The sequence below is a fragment of the Anomaloglossus baeobatrachus genome, chromosome 3, assembly GCF_048569485.1.
Source record: "Anomaloglossus baeobatrachus isolate aAnoBae1 chromosome 3, aAnoBae1.hap1, whole genome shotgun sequence".
Classification (NCBI taxonomy): Eukaryota; Metazoa; Chordata; class Amphibia; order Anura; family Aromobatidae; genus Anomaloglossus; species Anomaloglossus baeobatrachus.
Window position 1 is genome coordinate 690,856,328 of NC_134355.1, and position 16,004 is coordinate 690,872,331.

The following is a 16,004-nucleotide window of genomic DNA, read 5'->3' on the forward strand; positions in this document are numbered from 1 at the left end:
CTGCGGTGAACTTACGTGGTCCCCGAGAGCAGGAACGGGGTGCGGACGCCGTCCACCACCACCACGTTCTTCACCCCCGGCTTGCTCAGCGTCTTCTTACTCTTCCCCTGGACGGCTGCAGCACAAAGAGAAAAAAATAACCTCACAGACCCCAGCGGCAGCGGCTCACCCCCCACCCAGGAGCGGGCAGAGGACACGCAATATGCCTGATCCGCTCTGACACCCACCATAGAGCAACACGGCATAAAGGGGAGTCACAGCTGTGGAACTACAAGTCCCAACTCACAGAACTGGAGAGATAAGAGCCAGCATTACCTGGAGACTGCAGAGGAGAGGAGCAGCTGATGGAGCGGACCGCTGCAAGACAAAGGACCACAATCAATGCCGACCCGGACCCCCGACTGCAACCCACCAGGAAAGAACTCACCACGACTACAGGCCTGACACAGGAGACGGGGGGCTGCCATACACAATGCTGCAAAGCATGCTGGGAACGTGTCCAACCACAAGATCATACACCACACGGACAAATGCTCGGTTAGCCGACACTTCTCTCACCGTCCCCACCTTCCTCTCCTCCAGCCGCCGCCGTCCCCACCTTCCTCTCCTCCAGCCGCCGCCGTCCCCACCTTCCTCTCCTCCAGCCGCCGCCGTCCCCACCTTCCTCTCCTCCAGCCGCCGCCGTCCCCACCTTCCTCTCCTCCAGCCGCCGCCGTCCCCACCTTCCTCTCCTCCAGCCGCCGCCGTCCCCACCTTCCTCTCCTCCAGCCGCCGCCGTCCCCACCTTCCTCTCCTCCAGCCGCCGCCGTCCCCACCTTTCTCTCCTCCAGCCGCCGCCGTCCCCACCTTCCTCTCCTCCAGCCGCCGCCGTCCCCACCTTCCTCTCCTCCAGCCGCCGCCGTCCCCACCTTCCTCTCCTCCAGCCGCCGCCGTCCCCACCTTCCTCTCCTCCAGCCGCCGCCGTCCCCACCTTCCTCTCCTCCAGCCGCCGCCGCCGTCCCCACCTTCCTCTCCTCCAGCCGCCGCCGTCCCCCCACCTTCCTCTCCTCCAGCCGCCGCCGTCCCCACCTTCCTCTCCTCCAGCCGCCGCCGTCCCCACCTTCCTCTCCTCCAGCCGCCGCCGTCCCCACCTTCCTCTCCTCCAGCCGCCGCCGTCCCCACCTTCCTCTCCTCCAGCCGCCGCCGTCCCCACCTTCCTCTCCTCCAGCCGCCGCCGTCCCCACCTTCCTCTCCCCTCCAGCCGCCGCCGTCGTCGTCCCCACCTTCCTCTCCTCCAGCCGCCGCCGTCGTCGTCCCCACCTTCCTCTCCTCCAGCCGCCGCCGTCGTCCCCACCTTCCTCTCCTCCAGCCGCCGCCGTCGTCGTCCCCACCTTCCTCTCCTCCAGCCGCCGCCGTCGTCGTCCCCACCTTCCTCTCCTCCAGCCGCCGCCGTCGTCGTCCCCACCTTCCTCTCCTCCAGCCGTCGTCCCCACCTTCCTCTCCTCCAGCCGCCGCCCCCACCTTCCTCTCCTCCAGCCGCCGCCGTCGTCCCCACCTTCCTCTCCTCCAGCCGCCGCCGTCGTCCCCACCTTCCTCTCCTCCAGCCGCCGCCGTCGTCCCCACCTTCCTCTCCTCCAGCCGCCGCCGTCGTCCCCACCTTCCTCTCCTCCAGCCGCCGCCGTCGTCCCCACCTTCCTCTCCTCCAGCCGCCGCCGTCGTCCCCACCTTCCTCTCCTCCAGCCGCCGCCGTCGTCCCCACCTTCCTCTCCTCCAGCCGCCGCCGTCCCCACCTTCCTCTCCTCCAGCCGTCGTCCCCACCTTCCTCTCCTCCAGCCGCCGCCCCCACCTTCCTCTCCTCCAGCCGCCGCCGTCGTCCCCACCTTCCTCTCCTCCAGCCGCCGCCGTCGTCCCCACCTTCCTCTCCTCCAGCCGCCGCCGTCGTCCCCACCTTCCTCTCCTCCAGCCGCCGCCGTCGTCCCCACCTTCCTCTCCTCCAGCCGCCGCCGTCGTCCCCACCTTCCTCTCCTCCAGCCGCCGCCGTCGTCCCCACCTTCCTCTCCTCCAGCCGCCGCCGTCGTCCCCACCTTCCTCTCCTCCAGCCGCCGCCGTCCCCACCTTCCTCTCCTCCAGCCGCCCCCGTCCCCACCTTCCTCTCCCCTCCAGCCGCCGCCGTCGTCCCCACCTTCCTCTCTCCAGCCGCCGCCGTCGTCGTCCCCACCTTCCTCTCCTCCAGCCGCCGCCGTCGTCGCCCCCACCTTCCTCTCCTCCAGCCGCCGCCCCCACCTTCCTCTCCTCCAGCCACCGCCGTCGTCCCCCACCTTCCTCTCCTCCAGCCGCCGCCGTCGTCCCCACCTTCCTCTCCTCCAGCCGCCGCCGTCGTCCCCACCTTCCTCTCCTCCAGCCGCCGCCGTCGTCCCCACCTTCCTCTCCTCCAGCCGCCGCCGTCATCCCCACCTTCCTCTCCTCCAGCCGCCGCCGTCGTCCCCACCTTCCTCTCCTCCAGCCGCCGCCGTCGTCCCCACCTTCCTCTCCTCCAGCCGCCGCCGTCGTCGTCCCCACCTTCCTCTCCTCCAGCCGCCGCCGTCGTCCCCACCTTCCTCTCCTCCAGCCGCCGCCGCCGTCCCCACCTTCCTCTCCTCCAGCCGCCGCCGCCGTCCCCACCTTCCTCTCCTCCAGCCGCCGCCGTCCGTCCCCACCTTCCTCTCCTCCAGCCGCCGCCGTCGTCCCCACCTTCCTCTCCTCCAGCCGCCGTCGTCCCCACCTTCCTCTCCTCCAGCCCCCGCTGTTTCCACCTTCCTCTCCTTCAGCCGCCAGCCGTCCCCCACCTTCCTCTCCTCCACCCACCACTGTCCCCACCTTCCTCTCCTCCAGCCCCCGCGGTCCCCACCTTCCTCTCCTCCACCCACCACTGTCCCCACCTTCCTCTCCTCCAACCGTTGCCTACAATGACCTGATCCGGATTTCTACGTCATCATCCGTCATCACACACACACACTTTATGGTTGGACAGCCCCGCCACTGTATAGGGGGTGGGGGGGGGTTGTCTTTAGAGCAATATCTCTCACATCTGGGTTTGCAGCGTGGCATTGGCAGAGCCCGTCCTCACGCAGATTGCTACAGTCTCATCCAATTCTGCGTAGGTAAAAATATCCCGGACCACGGACAACAGCTTGGCCGATCTCTGACCATACACCACAGTGTTGCACTGCATTGTGGGAGATGTAGTTTTTTTTATGCCATTACGTCTTGCACAATGCAGTGCACATGTGCCAGGGAATCCGTCCTCACCTAGTCTGGACGTGGCGGGCAGGAGCCGGACACTTTCTCTCAACATGAAGGCCATTGTGAAACCTGCAAGAGGGAAGAGAAGGAGGTCAGAGAAGGCAGCACCGAGGACTACATGTCCCAGCACAATGTGCGGAGCAGTGACAGGCGGCACCGGAGGGCAGCAGTGTGGACTACATGTCCCAGCATAACCTGCCATGTGCACACAGTGCGGAGCAGTGACAGGCGGCACCGGAGGGCAGCAGTGTGAACTACATGTCCCAGCACAACCTGCCATGTGCACACAGTGCGGAGCAGTGACAGGCAGCAGTGTAAACTACATGTCCCAGCATAACATGCCATGTGCACACAGTGCGGAGCAGTGACAGGCGGGAATAACTATCTGATGGGTAAATGTAGTCCATTAACCCTCTCCCTGCTCAGCTCTTTTGGCTGCAGCGGGTATATCGGGGGTCACTATGTATATGGGCTCAGCCTCACCAGTGAATCATTCCCCTCCCAGCATAGGAAGTGTTAATAGAGGCCGGAAGCCGTCTCCCCTCCTCCGCAGTTATTAGGATTCCTACAGAGGTGACCTCTCCTACACTTTCCTCTAATTCCAGGAGGATCTGCAGCTGCACGTGGGGCCATCAATAGTACAATGACAGTGAGAGGGCAAGCTGCTCCAGGGGCAGAGACAGCCCGAGCACCCAGCACAGACGCCACCCCCGCCAAGCACCCAGCGCAGCCCCCCCCCCCCCCCCCTCCCCGAGCACCCAGCGCAGCCACAGAAGCCCCCCCTCCCCGAGCACCCAGCGCAGCCACAGAAGCCCCCCCTCCCCGAGCACCCCACCGCAGCCACAGAAGCCCCCCCCTCCCCGAGCACCCACCGCAGCCACAGAAGCCCCCCCCTCCCCGAGCACCCAGCGCAGCCACAGAAGCCCCCCCCCTCCCCGAGCACCCAGCGCAGCCACAGAAGCCCCCCCCTCCCCGAGCACCCAGCGCAGCCACAGAAGCCCCCCCCTCCCCGAGCACCCAGCGCAGCCACAGAAGCCCCCCCCCTCCCCGAGCACCCAGCGCAGCCACAGAAGCCCCCCCCTCCCCGAGCACCCAGCGCAGCCACAGAAGCCCCCCCCTCCCGAGCACCCAGCGCAGCCACAGAAGCCCCCCCCTCCCCGAGCACCCAGCGCAGCCACAGAAGCCCCCCCCTCCCCGAGCACCCAGCGCAGCCACAGAAGCCCCCCCTCCCCGAGCACCCAGCGCAGCCACAGAAGCCCCCCCCTCCCCGAGCACCCAGCGCAGCCACAGAAGCCCCCCCCTCCCCGAGCACCCAGCGCAGCCACAGAAGCCCCCCCCCTCCCCGAGCACCCAGCGCAGCCACAGAAGCCCCCCCCCCCCCCCGAGCACCCAGCGCAGCCACAGAAGCCCCCCCCGAGCACCCAGCGCATCCCCCCCGCCCCCCGAGCACCCAGCGCAGCCACAGAGGCCCCCCCCCCCCCCCGAGCACCCAGAGGCACAGACGCCCCCTATACCCCTCTGGTGGGCCGGCATCAGGCTGCACAGGGCGCAGCGGGAGTCTATCACTGTCTCCTCATTAACAAAGTATAATAAAAGTTGAAGAACAATGTCATCCCCTCTGCAGGCAGCAATCTGACACATCCAGAGGCTGGAAACCTACAGACCCCATACACCTCACAGCTGAGGGTTCGTTACAATGTATCAGTGCAGAGGTCACACTCGTCCTGTGCTGACACTGCTCTCCGCTGAGGGGTTGTTACAGTGCATCAGTGCAGAGGTCACACTCGTCCTGTGCTGACACTGCTCTCCGCTGAGGGGTTGTTACACTGTATCAGTGCAGAGGTCACACTCGTCCTGTGCTGACACTGCTCTCCGCTGAGGGGTTGTTACACTGTATCAGTGTAGAGGTCACACTTGTCCTGTGCTGACACTGCTCTCCGCTGAGGGGTTGTTACAATGTATCAGTGCAGAGGTCACACTCGTCCTGTGCTGACACTGCTCTCCGCTGAGGGGTTGTTACAGTGTATCAGTGTAGAGGTCACACTCGTCCTGTGCTGACACTGCTCTCCGCTGAGGGGTTGTTACACTGTATCAGTGCAGAGGTCACACTCGTCCTGTGCTGACACTGCTCTCCGCTGAGGGGTTGTTACAGTGTATCAGTGCAGAGGTCACACTCGTCCTGTGCTGACACTGCTCTCCGCTGAGGGGTTGTTACACTGTATCAGTGTAGAGGTCACACTCGTCCTGTGCTGACACTGCTCTCCGCTGAGGGGTTGTTACAGTGTATCAGTGCAGAGGTCACACTCGTCCTGTGCTGACACTGGTCTCCGCTGAGGGGTTGTTACAATGTATCAGTGCAGAGGTCACACTCGTCCTGTGCTGACACTGCTCTCCACTGAGGGGTTGTTACAGTGTATCAGTGCAGAGGTCACACTCGTCCTGTGCTGACACTGCTCTCCGCTGAGGGGTTGTTACAGTGTATCAGTGCAGAGGTCACACTCGTCCTGTGCTGACACTGCTCTCCGCTGAGGGGTTGTTACAATGTATCAGTGCAGAGGTCACACTCGTCCTGTGCTGACACTGCTCTCCACTGAGGGGTTGTTACAGTGTATCAGTGCAGAGGTCACACTCGTCCTGTGCTGACACTGCTCTCCGCTGAGGGGTTGTTACACTGTATCAGTGTAGAGGTCACACTCGTCCTGTGCTGACACTGCTCTCCGCTGAGGGGTTGTTACACTGTATCAGTGCAGAGGTCACACTCGTCCTGTGCTGACACTGGTCTCCGCTGAGGGGTTGTTACACTGTATCAGTGCAGAGGTCACACTCGTCCTGTGCTGACACTGCTCTCCGCTGAGGGGTTGTTACAGTGTATCAGTGCAGAGGTCACACTCGTCCTGTGCTGACACTGCTCTCCGCTGAGGGGTTGTTACAGTGTATCAGTGTAGAGGTCACACTCGTCCTGTGCTGACACTGCTCTCCGCTGAGGGGTTGTTACACTGTATCAGTGCAGAGGTCACACTCGTCCTGTGCTGACACTGCTCTCCGCTGAGGGGTTGTTACACTGTATCACTGTAGAGGTCACACTCGTCCTGTGCTGACACTGCTCTCCGCTGAGGGGTTGTTACAGTGTATCAGTGCAGAGGTCACACTCGTCCTGTGCTGACACTGGTCTCCGCTGAGGGGTTGTTACAGTGTATCAGTGCAGAGGTCACACTCGTCCTGTGCTGACACTGGTCTCCGCTGAGGGGTTGTTACACTGTATCAGTGCAGAGGTCACACTCGTCCTGTGCTGACACTGCTCTCCGCTGAGGGGTTGTTACAGTGTATCAGTGCAGAGGTCACACTCGTCCTGTGCTGACACTGCTCTCCGCTGAGGGGTTGTTACAGTGTATCAGTGCAGAGGTCACACTCGTCCTGTGCTGACACTGCTCTCTGCTGAGGGGTTGTTACAGTGTATCAGTGCAGAGGTCACACTCGTCCTGTGCTGACACTGCTCTCTGCTGAGGGGTTGTTACAGTGTATCAGTGCAGAGGTCACACTCGTCCTGTGCTGACACTGCTCTCCGCTGAGGGGTTGTTACAGTGTATCAGTGCAGAGGTCACACTCGTCCTGTGCTGACACTGCTCTCCGCTGAGGGGTTGTTACAGTGTATCAGTGCAGAGGTCACACTCGTCCTGTGCTGACACTGCTCTCTGCTGAGGGGTTGTTACAGTGTATCAGTGCAGAGGTCACACTCGTCCTGTGCTGACACTGCTCTCTGCTGAGGGGTTGTTACAGTGTATCAGTGCAGAGGTCACACTCGTCCTGTGCTGACACTGCTCTCCGCTGAGGGGTTGTTACAGTGTATCAGTGCAGAGGTCACACTCGTCTGTGCTGACACTGCTCTCTGCTGAGGGGTTGTTACAGTGTATCAGTGCAGAGGTCACACTCGTCCTGTGCTGACACTGCTCTCTGCTGAGGGGTTGTTACAGTGTATCAGTGCAGAGGTCACACTCGTCCTGTGCTGACACTGCTCTCCGCTGAGGGGTTGTTACAGTGTATCAGTGCAGAGGTCACACTCGTCCTGTGCTGACACTGCTCTCCGCTGAGGGGTTGTTACAGTGTATCAGTGCAGAGGTCACACTCGTCCTGTGCTGACACTGCTCTCCGCTGAGGGGTTGTTACAGTGTATCAGTGCAGAGGTCACACTCGTCCTGTGCCGACACTGCTCTCCGCTGAGGGGTTGTTACACTGTATCAGTGCAGAGGTCACACTCGTCCTGTGCTGACACTGCTCTCCGCTGAGGGGTTGTTACACTGTATCAGTGTAGAGGTCACACTCGTCCTGTGCTGACACTGCTCTCCGCTGAGGGGTTGTTACAGTGTATCAGTGCAGAGGTCACACTCGTCCTGTGCTGACACTGCTCTCCGCTGAGGGTTCGTTACAATGTATCAGTGCAGAGGTCACACTCGTCCTGTGCTGACACTGCTCTCCGCTGAGGGGTTGTTACAGTGTATCAGTGCAGAGGTCACACTCGTCCTGTGCTGACACTGCTCTCCGCTGAGGGGTTGTTACAGTGTATCAGTGCAGAGGTCACACTCGTCCTGTGCTGACACTGCTCTCCGCTGAGGGGTTGTTACAGTGTATCAGTGCAGAGGTCACACTCGTCCTGTGCTGACACTGCTCTCCGCTGAGGGGTTGTTACACTGTATCAGTGCAGAGGTCACACTCGTCCTGTGCTGACACTGCTCTCCGCTGAGGGGTTGTTACAGTGTATCAGTGCAGAGGTCACACTCGTCCTGTGCTGACACTGCTCTCCGCTGAGGGGTTGTTACACTGTATCAGTGCAGAGGTCACACTCGTCCTGTGCTGACACTGCTCTCCGCTGAGGGGTTGTTACAGTGTATCAGTGCAGAGGTCACACTCGTCCTGTGCTGACACTGCTCTCCGCTGAGGGGTTGTCCTCGTCATGTATGCATGATAGGAGGAATGTAAATACGAGTGACCCCGCACCACACGTCACCCCTGAACATGACCCGCACCACACGTCACCCCTGAACATGACCCGCACCACATGCCAGCCTGGCACCATATGACCCGCAGGCAGCGGGACCTTTCCCCTACATACAGGAGCAGACGCCGGGCAACGCGCAAGGACACCGCCCTCCACATACCGCCACCACGTGCACCCTGCAGACAGCAGACATGGATGTGCCCGCACCACACACAGCTGAGGCTTCGTTACACTGGTATCCAGCATGTCTGACCTTCAGGAACTGGAAACAATCCAGCAGAGACGCTACCCTCATACAGGGGTACAGAGAACCTCAGGGGGAGCGCCGGGACCCCGCAGACATAACAGGGGTACGGAGACTCTCAGGGGGAGCGCCGGGACCCCGCAACATACAGGGGTACGGAGACTCTCAGGGGGAGCGCCGGGACCCCGCAACATACAGGGGTACGGAGAACCTCAGGGGGAGCGCCGGGACCCCGCAACATACAGGGGTACGGAGACTCTCAGGGGGAGCGCCGGGACCCCGCAACATACAGGGGTACGGAGACTCTCAGGGGGAGCGCCGGGACCCCGCAACATACAGGGGTAGAGAACCTCAGGGGGAGCGCCGGGACCCCGCAACATACAGGGGTAGAGAACCTCAGGGGGAGCGCCGGGACCCCGCAACATACAGGGGTACGGAGACTCTCAGGGGGAGCGCCGGGACCCCGCAACATACAGGGGTACGGAGAACCTCAGGGGGAGCGCCGGGACCCCGCAACATACAGGGATACAGAGACTCTCAGGGGGAGCGCCGGGACCCCGCAACATACAGGGGTATAGAGAACCTGAGGGGGAGGGCCGGGACCCCGCAACATACATGAGTCAATAAGGGGGTAATAGCGGTGCGAGAAGCGGCGCCCACATCACGGTAATGAGCTGATGACTATTACTGTCACCCATAAAGCGGCCCTGACCTCACGCTTACAGCTGTAGCCGGCCCTGACCTCACGCTTACAGCTGTAGCCGGCCCTGACCTCACGCTTACAGCTGTAGCCGGCCCTGACCTCACGCTTACAGCTGTAGCCGGCCCTGACCTCACGGTTACAGCTGTATCCGGCCCTGACCTCACGGTTACAGCTGTATCCGGCCCTGACCTCACGGTTACAGCTGTATCCGGCCCTGACCTCACGGTTACAGCTGTATCCGGCCCTGACCTCACGGTTACAGCTGTATCCGGCCCTGACCTCACGGTTACAGCTGTATCCGGCCCTGACCTCACGCATAGGCTGGGGCCACACGGGCACTACTGCGATCCACTTGCATGACACTCGGCTCGTGCTGGCAGTACAGCAGAGCCGAGTGTCATGCGTGTGTCCTTGCAACTGAGGTCCGTTCGTGCGAGCAGACCTCAGCTGCGGGGGGGCGGGCCGGCACTCAGGAGGGGAGGGGGGGATTTCTCTCCCTCTCTCCTCCATAGCCGGCTATTGCCATTCTCGCACTGCACTAGCAGTACACCGGTGTACCGCGAGTGCAGTGCGATTTTTCTCTCGCCCCATTAACTTGAATGGCTGCGAGAGAAAGAGTCTCGCATACAGTTTCAGCATGCTGCGATTGTTTTCTCGGTCCGATTAGGGCTGAGAAAATAATCGCCCATGTGTGCTGACACACAGGCTAGAATTGGTCCGAGGGGAATGCGATGTTTTATCACACTCCACTCGCACTGTTTTTCTCGCCGTGTGGCTTAGGCCTTACAGCTGTATCCGGGTCTCGCCTCACGGTTACAGCTGTAGCCGGCCCCGGCCTCACGGTTACAGCTGTAGCCGGCCCCGGCCTCACGGTTACAGCTGTAGCCGGCCCCGGCCTCACGGTTACAGCTGTAGCCGGCCCCCGGCCTCACGCTTACAGCTGTAGCCGGCCCCGGCCTCACGCTTACAGCTGTAGCCGGCCCCGGCCTCACGCTTACAGCTGTAGCCGGCCCCGGCCTCACGCTTACAGCTGTAGCCGGCCCCGACCTCACGCTTACAGCTGTAGCCGGCCCCGACCTCACGCTTACAGCTGTAGCCGGCCCCGACCTCACGCTTACAGCTGTAGCCGGCCCCGACCTCACGCTTACAGCTGTAGCCGGCCCCCGACCTCACGGTTACAGCTGTAGCCGGCCCCGACCTCACGGTTACAGCTGTAGCCGGCCCCGACCTCACGGTTACAGCTGTAGCCGGCCCCGACCTCACGGTTACAGCTGTAGCCGGCCCCGACCTCACGGTTACAGCTGTAGCCGGCCCCGACCTCACGGTTACAGCTGTAGCCGGCCCCGACCTCACGGTTACAGCTGTAGCCGGCCCCGACCTCACGGTTACAGCTGTAGCCGGCCCCGACCTCACGGTTACAGCTGTAGCCGGCCCCGACCTCACGGTTACAGCTGTAGCCGGCCCCGACCTCACGGTTACAGCTGTAGCCGGCCCCGACCTCACGGTTACAGCTGTAGCCGGCCCCGACCTCACGGTTACAGCTGTAGCCGGCCCCGACCTCACGGTTACAGCTGTAGCCGGCCCCGACCTCACGGTTACAGCTGTAGCCGGCCCCGACCTCACGGTTACAGCTGTAGCCGGCCCCGACCTCACGGTTACAGCTGTAGCCGGCCCCGACCTCACGGTTACAGCTGTAGCCGGCCCCGACCTCACGGTTACAGCTGTAGCCGGCCCCGACCTCACGGTTACAGCTGTAGCCGGCCCCGACCTCACGGTTACAGCTGTAGCCGGCCCCGACCTCACGGTTACAGCTGTAGCCGGCCCCGACCTCACGGTTACAGCTGTAGCCGGCCCCGACCTCACGGTTACAGCTGTAGCCGGCCCCGACCTCACGGTTACAGCTGTAGCCGGCCCCGACCTCACGGTTACAGCTGTAGCCGGCCCCGACCTCACGGTTACAGCTGTAGCCGGCCCCGACCTCACGGTTACAGCTGTAGCCGGCCCCGACCTCACGGTTACAGCTGTAGCCGGCCCCGACCTCACGGTTACAGCTGTAGCCGGCCCCGACCTCACGGTTACAGCTGTAGCCGGCCCCGACCTCACGGTTACAGCTGTAGCCGGCCCCGACCTCACGGTTACAGCTGTAGCCGGCCCCGACCTCACGGTTACAGCTGTAGCCGGCCCCGACCTCACGGTTACAGCTGTAGCCGGCCCCGACCTCACGGTTACAGCTGTAGCCGGCCCCGACCTCACGGTTACAGCTGTAGCCGGCCCCGACCTCACGGTTACAGCTGTAGCCGGCCCCGACCTCACGGTTACAGCTGTAGCCGGCCCCGACCTCACGGTTACAGCTGTAGCCGGCCCCGACCTCACGGTTACAGCTGTAGCCGGCCCCGACCTCACGGTTACAGCTGTAGCCGGCCCCGACCTCACGGTTACAGCTGTAGCCGGCCCCGACCTCACGGTTACAGCTGTAGCCGGCCCCGACCTCACGGTTACAGCTGTAGCCGGCCCCGACCTCACGGTTACAGCTGTAGCCGGCCCCGACCTCACGGTTACAGCTGTAGCCGGCCCTGACCTCACGGTTACAGCTGTAGCCGGCCCTGACCTCACGGTTACAGCTGTAGCCGGCCCTGACCTCACGGTTACAGCTGTAGCCGGCCCTGACCTCACGGTTACAGCTGTAGCCGGCCCTGACCTCACGGTTACAGCTGTAGCCGGCCCTGACCTCACGGTTACAGCTGTAGCCGGCCCTGACCTCACGGTTACAGCTGTAGCCGGCCCTGACCTCACGGTTACAGCTGTAGCCGGCCCTGACCTCACGGTTACAGCTGTAGCCGGCCCTGACCTCACGGTTACAGCTGTAGCCGGCCCTGACCTCACGGTTACAGCTGTAGCCGGCCCTGACCTCACGGTTACAGCTGTAGCCGGCCCTGACCTCACGGTTACAGCTGTAGCCGGCCCTGACCTCACGGTTACAGCTGTAGCCGGCCCTGACCTCACGGTTACAGCTGTAGCCGGCCCTGACCTCACGGTTACAGCTGTAGCCGGCCCTGACCTCACGGTTACAGCTGTAGCCGGCCCTGACCTCACGGTTACAGCTGTAGCCGGCCCTGACCTCACGGTTACAGCTGTAGCCGGCCCTGACCTCACGGTTACAGCTGTAGCCGGCCCTGACCTCACGGTTACAGCTGTATCCGGCCCTGACCTCACGGTTACAGCTGTATCCGGCCTTGACCTCACGGTTACAGCTGTATCCGGCCCTGACCTCACGGTTACAGCTGTACCCGGCCCTGACCTCACGGTTACAGCTGTACCCGGGCCTGACCTCACGGTTACAGCTGTATCCGGCCCTGACCTCACGCTTACAGCTGTATCCGGCCCTGACCTCACGCTTACAGCTGTATCCGGCCCTGACCTCACGCTTACAGCTGTATCCGGCCCTGACCTCACGCTTACAGCTGTACCCGGCCCTGACCTCACGCTTACAGCTGTACCCGGCCCTGACCTCACGCTTACAGCTGTACCCGGCCCTGACCTCACGGTTACAGCTGTAGCCGGCCTGACCTCACGGTTACAGCTGTAGCCGGCCCTGACCTCACGCTTACAGCTGTAGCCGGCCCTGACCTCACGCTTACAGCTGTAGCCGGCCCTGACCTCACGGTTACAGCTGTAGCCGGCCCTGACCTCACGGTTACAGCTGTATCCGGGCCTGACCTCACGGTTACAGCTGTATCCGGGCCTGACCTCACGGTTACAGCTGTATCCGGGCCTGACCTCACGGTTACAGCTGTATCCGGGCCTGACCTCACGGTTACAGCTGTATCCGGGCCTGACCTCACGGTTACAGCTGTATCCGGGCCTGACCTCACGGTTACAGCTGTATCCGGGCCTGACCTCACGGTTACAGCTGTATCCGGGCCTGACCTCACGGTTACAGCTGTATCCGGCCTGCATTGCACCAGTCTCCTGTTACGCTGCATCAGTCCAGACGATACAATGTAACAATGCCCCAGCAGTGAGAAGTCGGGAGGGGTCTTCAGCTTCAGGATGGGAACATTCAATGACAGCAAGCGGAGGTCACAGAAAGTCCAGTTATACAGAACCAGAGTATGAATGATCCGCCGGGCCTGGACTCCGCCTCCCCAGACCATCTTATTGGCTGGATTGGGGAGGGGGGAATCTAACGCACCAGTTCTCCATGTTTATCCCTTTTCTAGGTAATGGTGGGAGGAGCAGTGCAACACAAGAGGTGCTGCCATCAATCACTGACTGGCTGCTGAAGCCATTGTACAATGGCCCCCACTGCTGGACCCCTGAAACACCATCCAGTGGTGTGGATGTGTTACCATAGCAACAGAGGGCCATGAAGACCCCACTGCTTGACCCCTACAACAACATCCTGGGGTGTGGATGTATTACCATAGAAACAGAGGGTCCGTGAAGACCCCACTGCTGGACCCCTGCAACGCCATCCTGGGGTGTGGATGTATTACCATAGAAAGAGGGTTCATGAAGACCCCACTGCTGGATCCCTGCAATGCCATCCTGGGGTGTGGATGTGTTACCATAGAAACAGAGAGTTCATGAAGACCCCACTGCTGGACCCCTGCAATGCCATCCTGGGGTGTGGATGTGTTACCATAGAAACAGAGGGTTCATGAAGACCCCACTGCTGAACCCCTGCAATGCCATCCTGGGGTGTGGATGTGTTACCATAGAAACAGAGGGTTCATGAAGGCCCCACTGCTGAACCCCTGCAATGCCATCCTGGGGTGTGGATGTGTTACCATAGAAAGAGGGTTCATGAAGACCCCACTGGTGGAGCCCTGCAATGCCATCCTGGGGTGTGGATGTGTTACCATAGAAACAGAGGGTCCGTGAAGACCCCACTGCTGGACCGTGCAATGTCATCCTGGGGAATGGGTGTGTTACCATAGAAACAGAGGGTCCATGAAGACCCCACTGCTGGACCCTGCAATGTCATCCTGGGGTGTGGATATGTTACCATAGAAACAGAGGGTCCGTGAAGACCTCACTGCTGGACCATGCAATGTCATCCTGGGGAATGGGTGTTACCATAGAAACAGAGGGTCCACGAAGGCCCCGCTTCTGCCAGGCAATGAGCTACGGCTCCAGGAAAAGAAAACAAAACCCGGTCCTCACGGGGTTAAATAGCTGTCTATTCCTACGCGGACTGTCATGGCGGAGCAGAAAATGGGCGTGGCCTCCTGTCAGCAGTCACAGCCGTGTGCCCCATAGATCACCATGGTCTCCAGGGGCTACTGTGGCCCTCTGAGCGGCTCCCCGGGTCCGTCCACCCTGCTCACTCCCCCCTCCCCGGGGCCCGTCCACCCTGCTCACTCCCCCCTCCCCGGGGCCCGTCCACCCTGCTCACTCCCCCCTCCCCGGGGCCCGTCCACCCTGCTCTCTCCCCCCTCCCCGGGGCCCGTCCACCCTGCTCACTCCCCCCTCCCCGGGGCCCGTCCACCCTGCTCACTCCCCCCTCCCCGGGGCCCGTCCACCCTGCTCACTCCCCCCTCCCCGGGGCCCGTCCACCCTGCTCTCTCCCCCCTCCCCGGGGCCCGTCCACCCTGCTCTCTCCCCCCTCCCCGGGGCCCGTCCACCCTGCTCTCTCCCCCCCTCCCCGGGGCCCGTCCACCCTGCTCTCTCCCCCCTCCCCGGGGCCCGTCCACCCTGCTCTCTCCCCCCTCCCCGGGGCCCGTCCACCCTGCTCTCTCCCCCCTCCCCGGGGCCCGTCCACCCTGCTCTCTCCCCCCTCCCCGGGGCCCGTCCACCCTGCTCTCTCCCCCCCTCCCCGGGGCCCGTCCACCCTGCTCTCTCTCCCTCCCCGGGGCCCGTCCACCCTGCTCTCTCTCCCTCCCCGGGGCCCGTCCACCCTGCTCTCTCTCCCTCCCCGGGGCCCGTCCACCCTGCTCTCTCTCCCTCCCCGGGGCCCGTCCACCCTGCTCTCACCCCCTCCCCGGGTCCGTACACACTGCTCTCACCCCCTCCCCGGGGCCCGTCCACCCTGCTCTCTCTCCCTCCCCGGGGCCCGTCCACCCTGCTCTCTCCCCCCTCCCCGGGGCCCGTCCACCCTGCTCTCTCCCCCCTCCCCGGGGCCCGTCCACCCTGCTCTCTCCCCCCTCCCCGGGGCCCGTCCACCCTGCTCTCTCCCCCCTCCCCGGGGCCCGTCCACCCTGCTCTCTCCCCCCTCCCCGGGGCCCGTCCACCCTGCTCTCTCCCCCTCCCCGGGTCCGTCCACCCTGCTCTCTCCCCCTCCCCGGGTCCGTCCACCCTGCTCTCTCCCCCTCCCCGGGTCCGTACACCCTGCTCTCACCCCCTCCCCGGGTCCGTACACCCTGCTCTCACCCCCTCCCCGGGTCCGTACACACTGCTCTCACCCCCTCCCCGGGTCCGTACACACTGCTCTCACCCCCTCCCCGGGTCCGTACACACTGCTCTCACCCCCTCCCGGGTCCGTACACACTGCTCTCACCCCCTCCCCGGGTCCGTACACACTGCTCTCACCCCCTCCCCGGGTCCGTACACCCTGCTCTCACCCCCTCCCCGGGTCCGTACACCCTGCTCTCTCTCCCTCCCCCGGGCCCGTTACCGGCAGTCTCTCCCGCGCTCTTTCCTCACCGTCCCCGCTGTTCTCCACAGGACTCAGGACTCTGTCAGCGGCTCGTGACGTCACTCCGGCTCAGGCCCCCTCGTCTCCTCCCTGTTGGGCTGTCCTCTGCGCGCCTGTGTCTCCTCGCTGTCTACATATATGTTGTATTCCCTTGCCTGAAGCAGTG

The 16,004-nt window shown here is 63.1% G+C and overlaps 1 long non-coding RNA gene across 2 annotated transcripts; it reads right to left on the reverse strand.

Moving 5' to 3' along the window:
- Positions 1–15: 15 nt before the first annotated feature.
- Positions 16–15,940, reverse strand: LOC142297083 (uncharacterized). Of its 2 annotated transcripts, none has more exons than XR_012751732.1 (4): positions 15,847–15,940; positions 3,268–3,330; positions 316–357; positions 16–115 (listed from the first exon to the last, which is right to left on the reverse strand). It is a non-coding gene; the product is annotated as an uncharacterized LOC142297083 (long non-coding RNA). The 2 variants fall into 2 exon arrangements; XR_012751733.1 differs by having other exon boundaries at positions 15,818–15,921.
- Between the last annotated feature and the right edge of the window lie 64 nt (positions 15,941–16,004).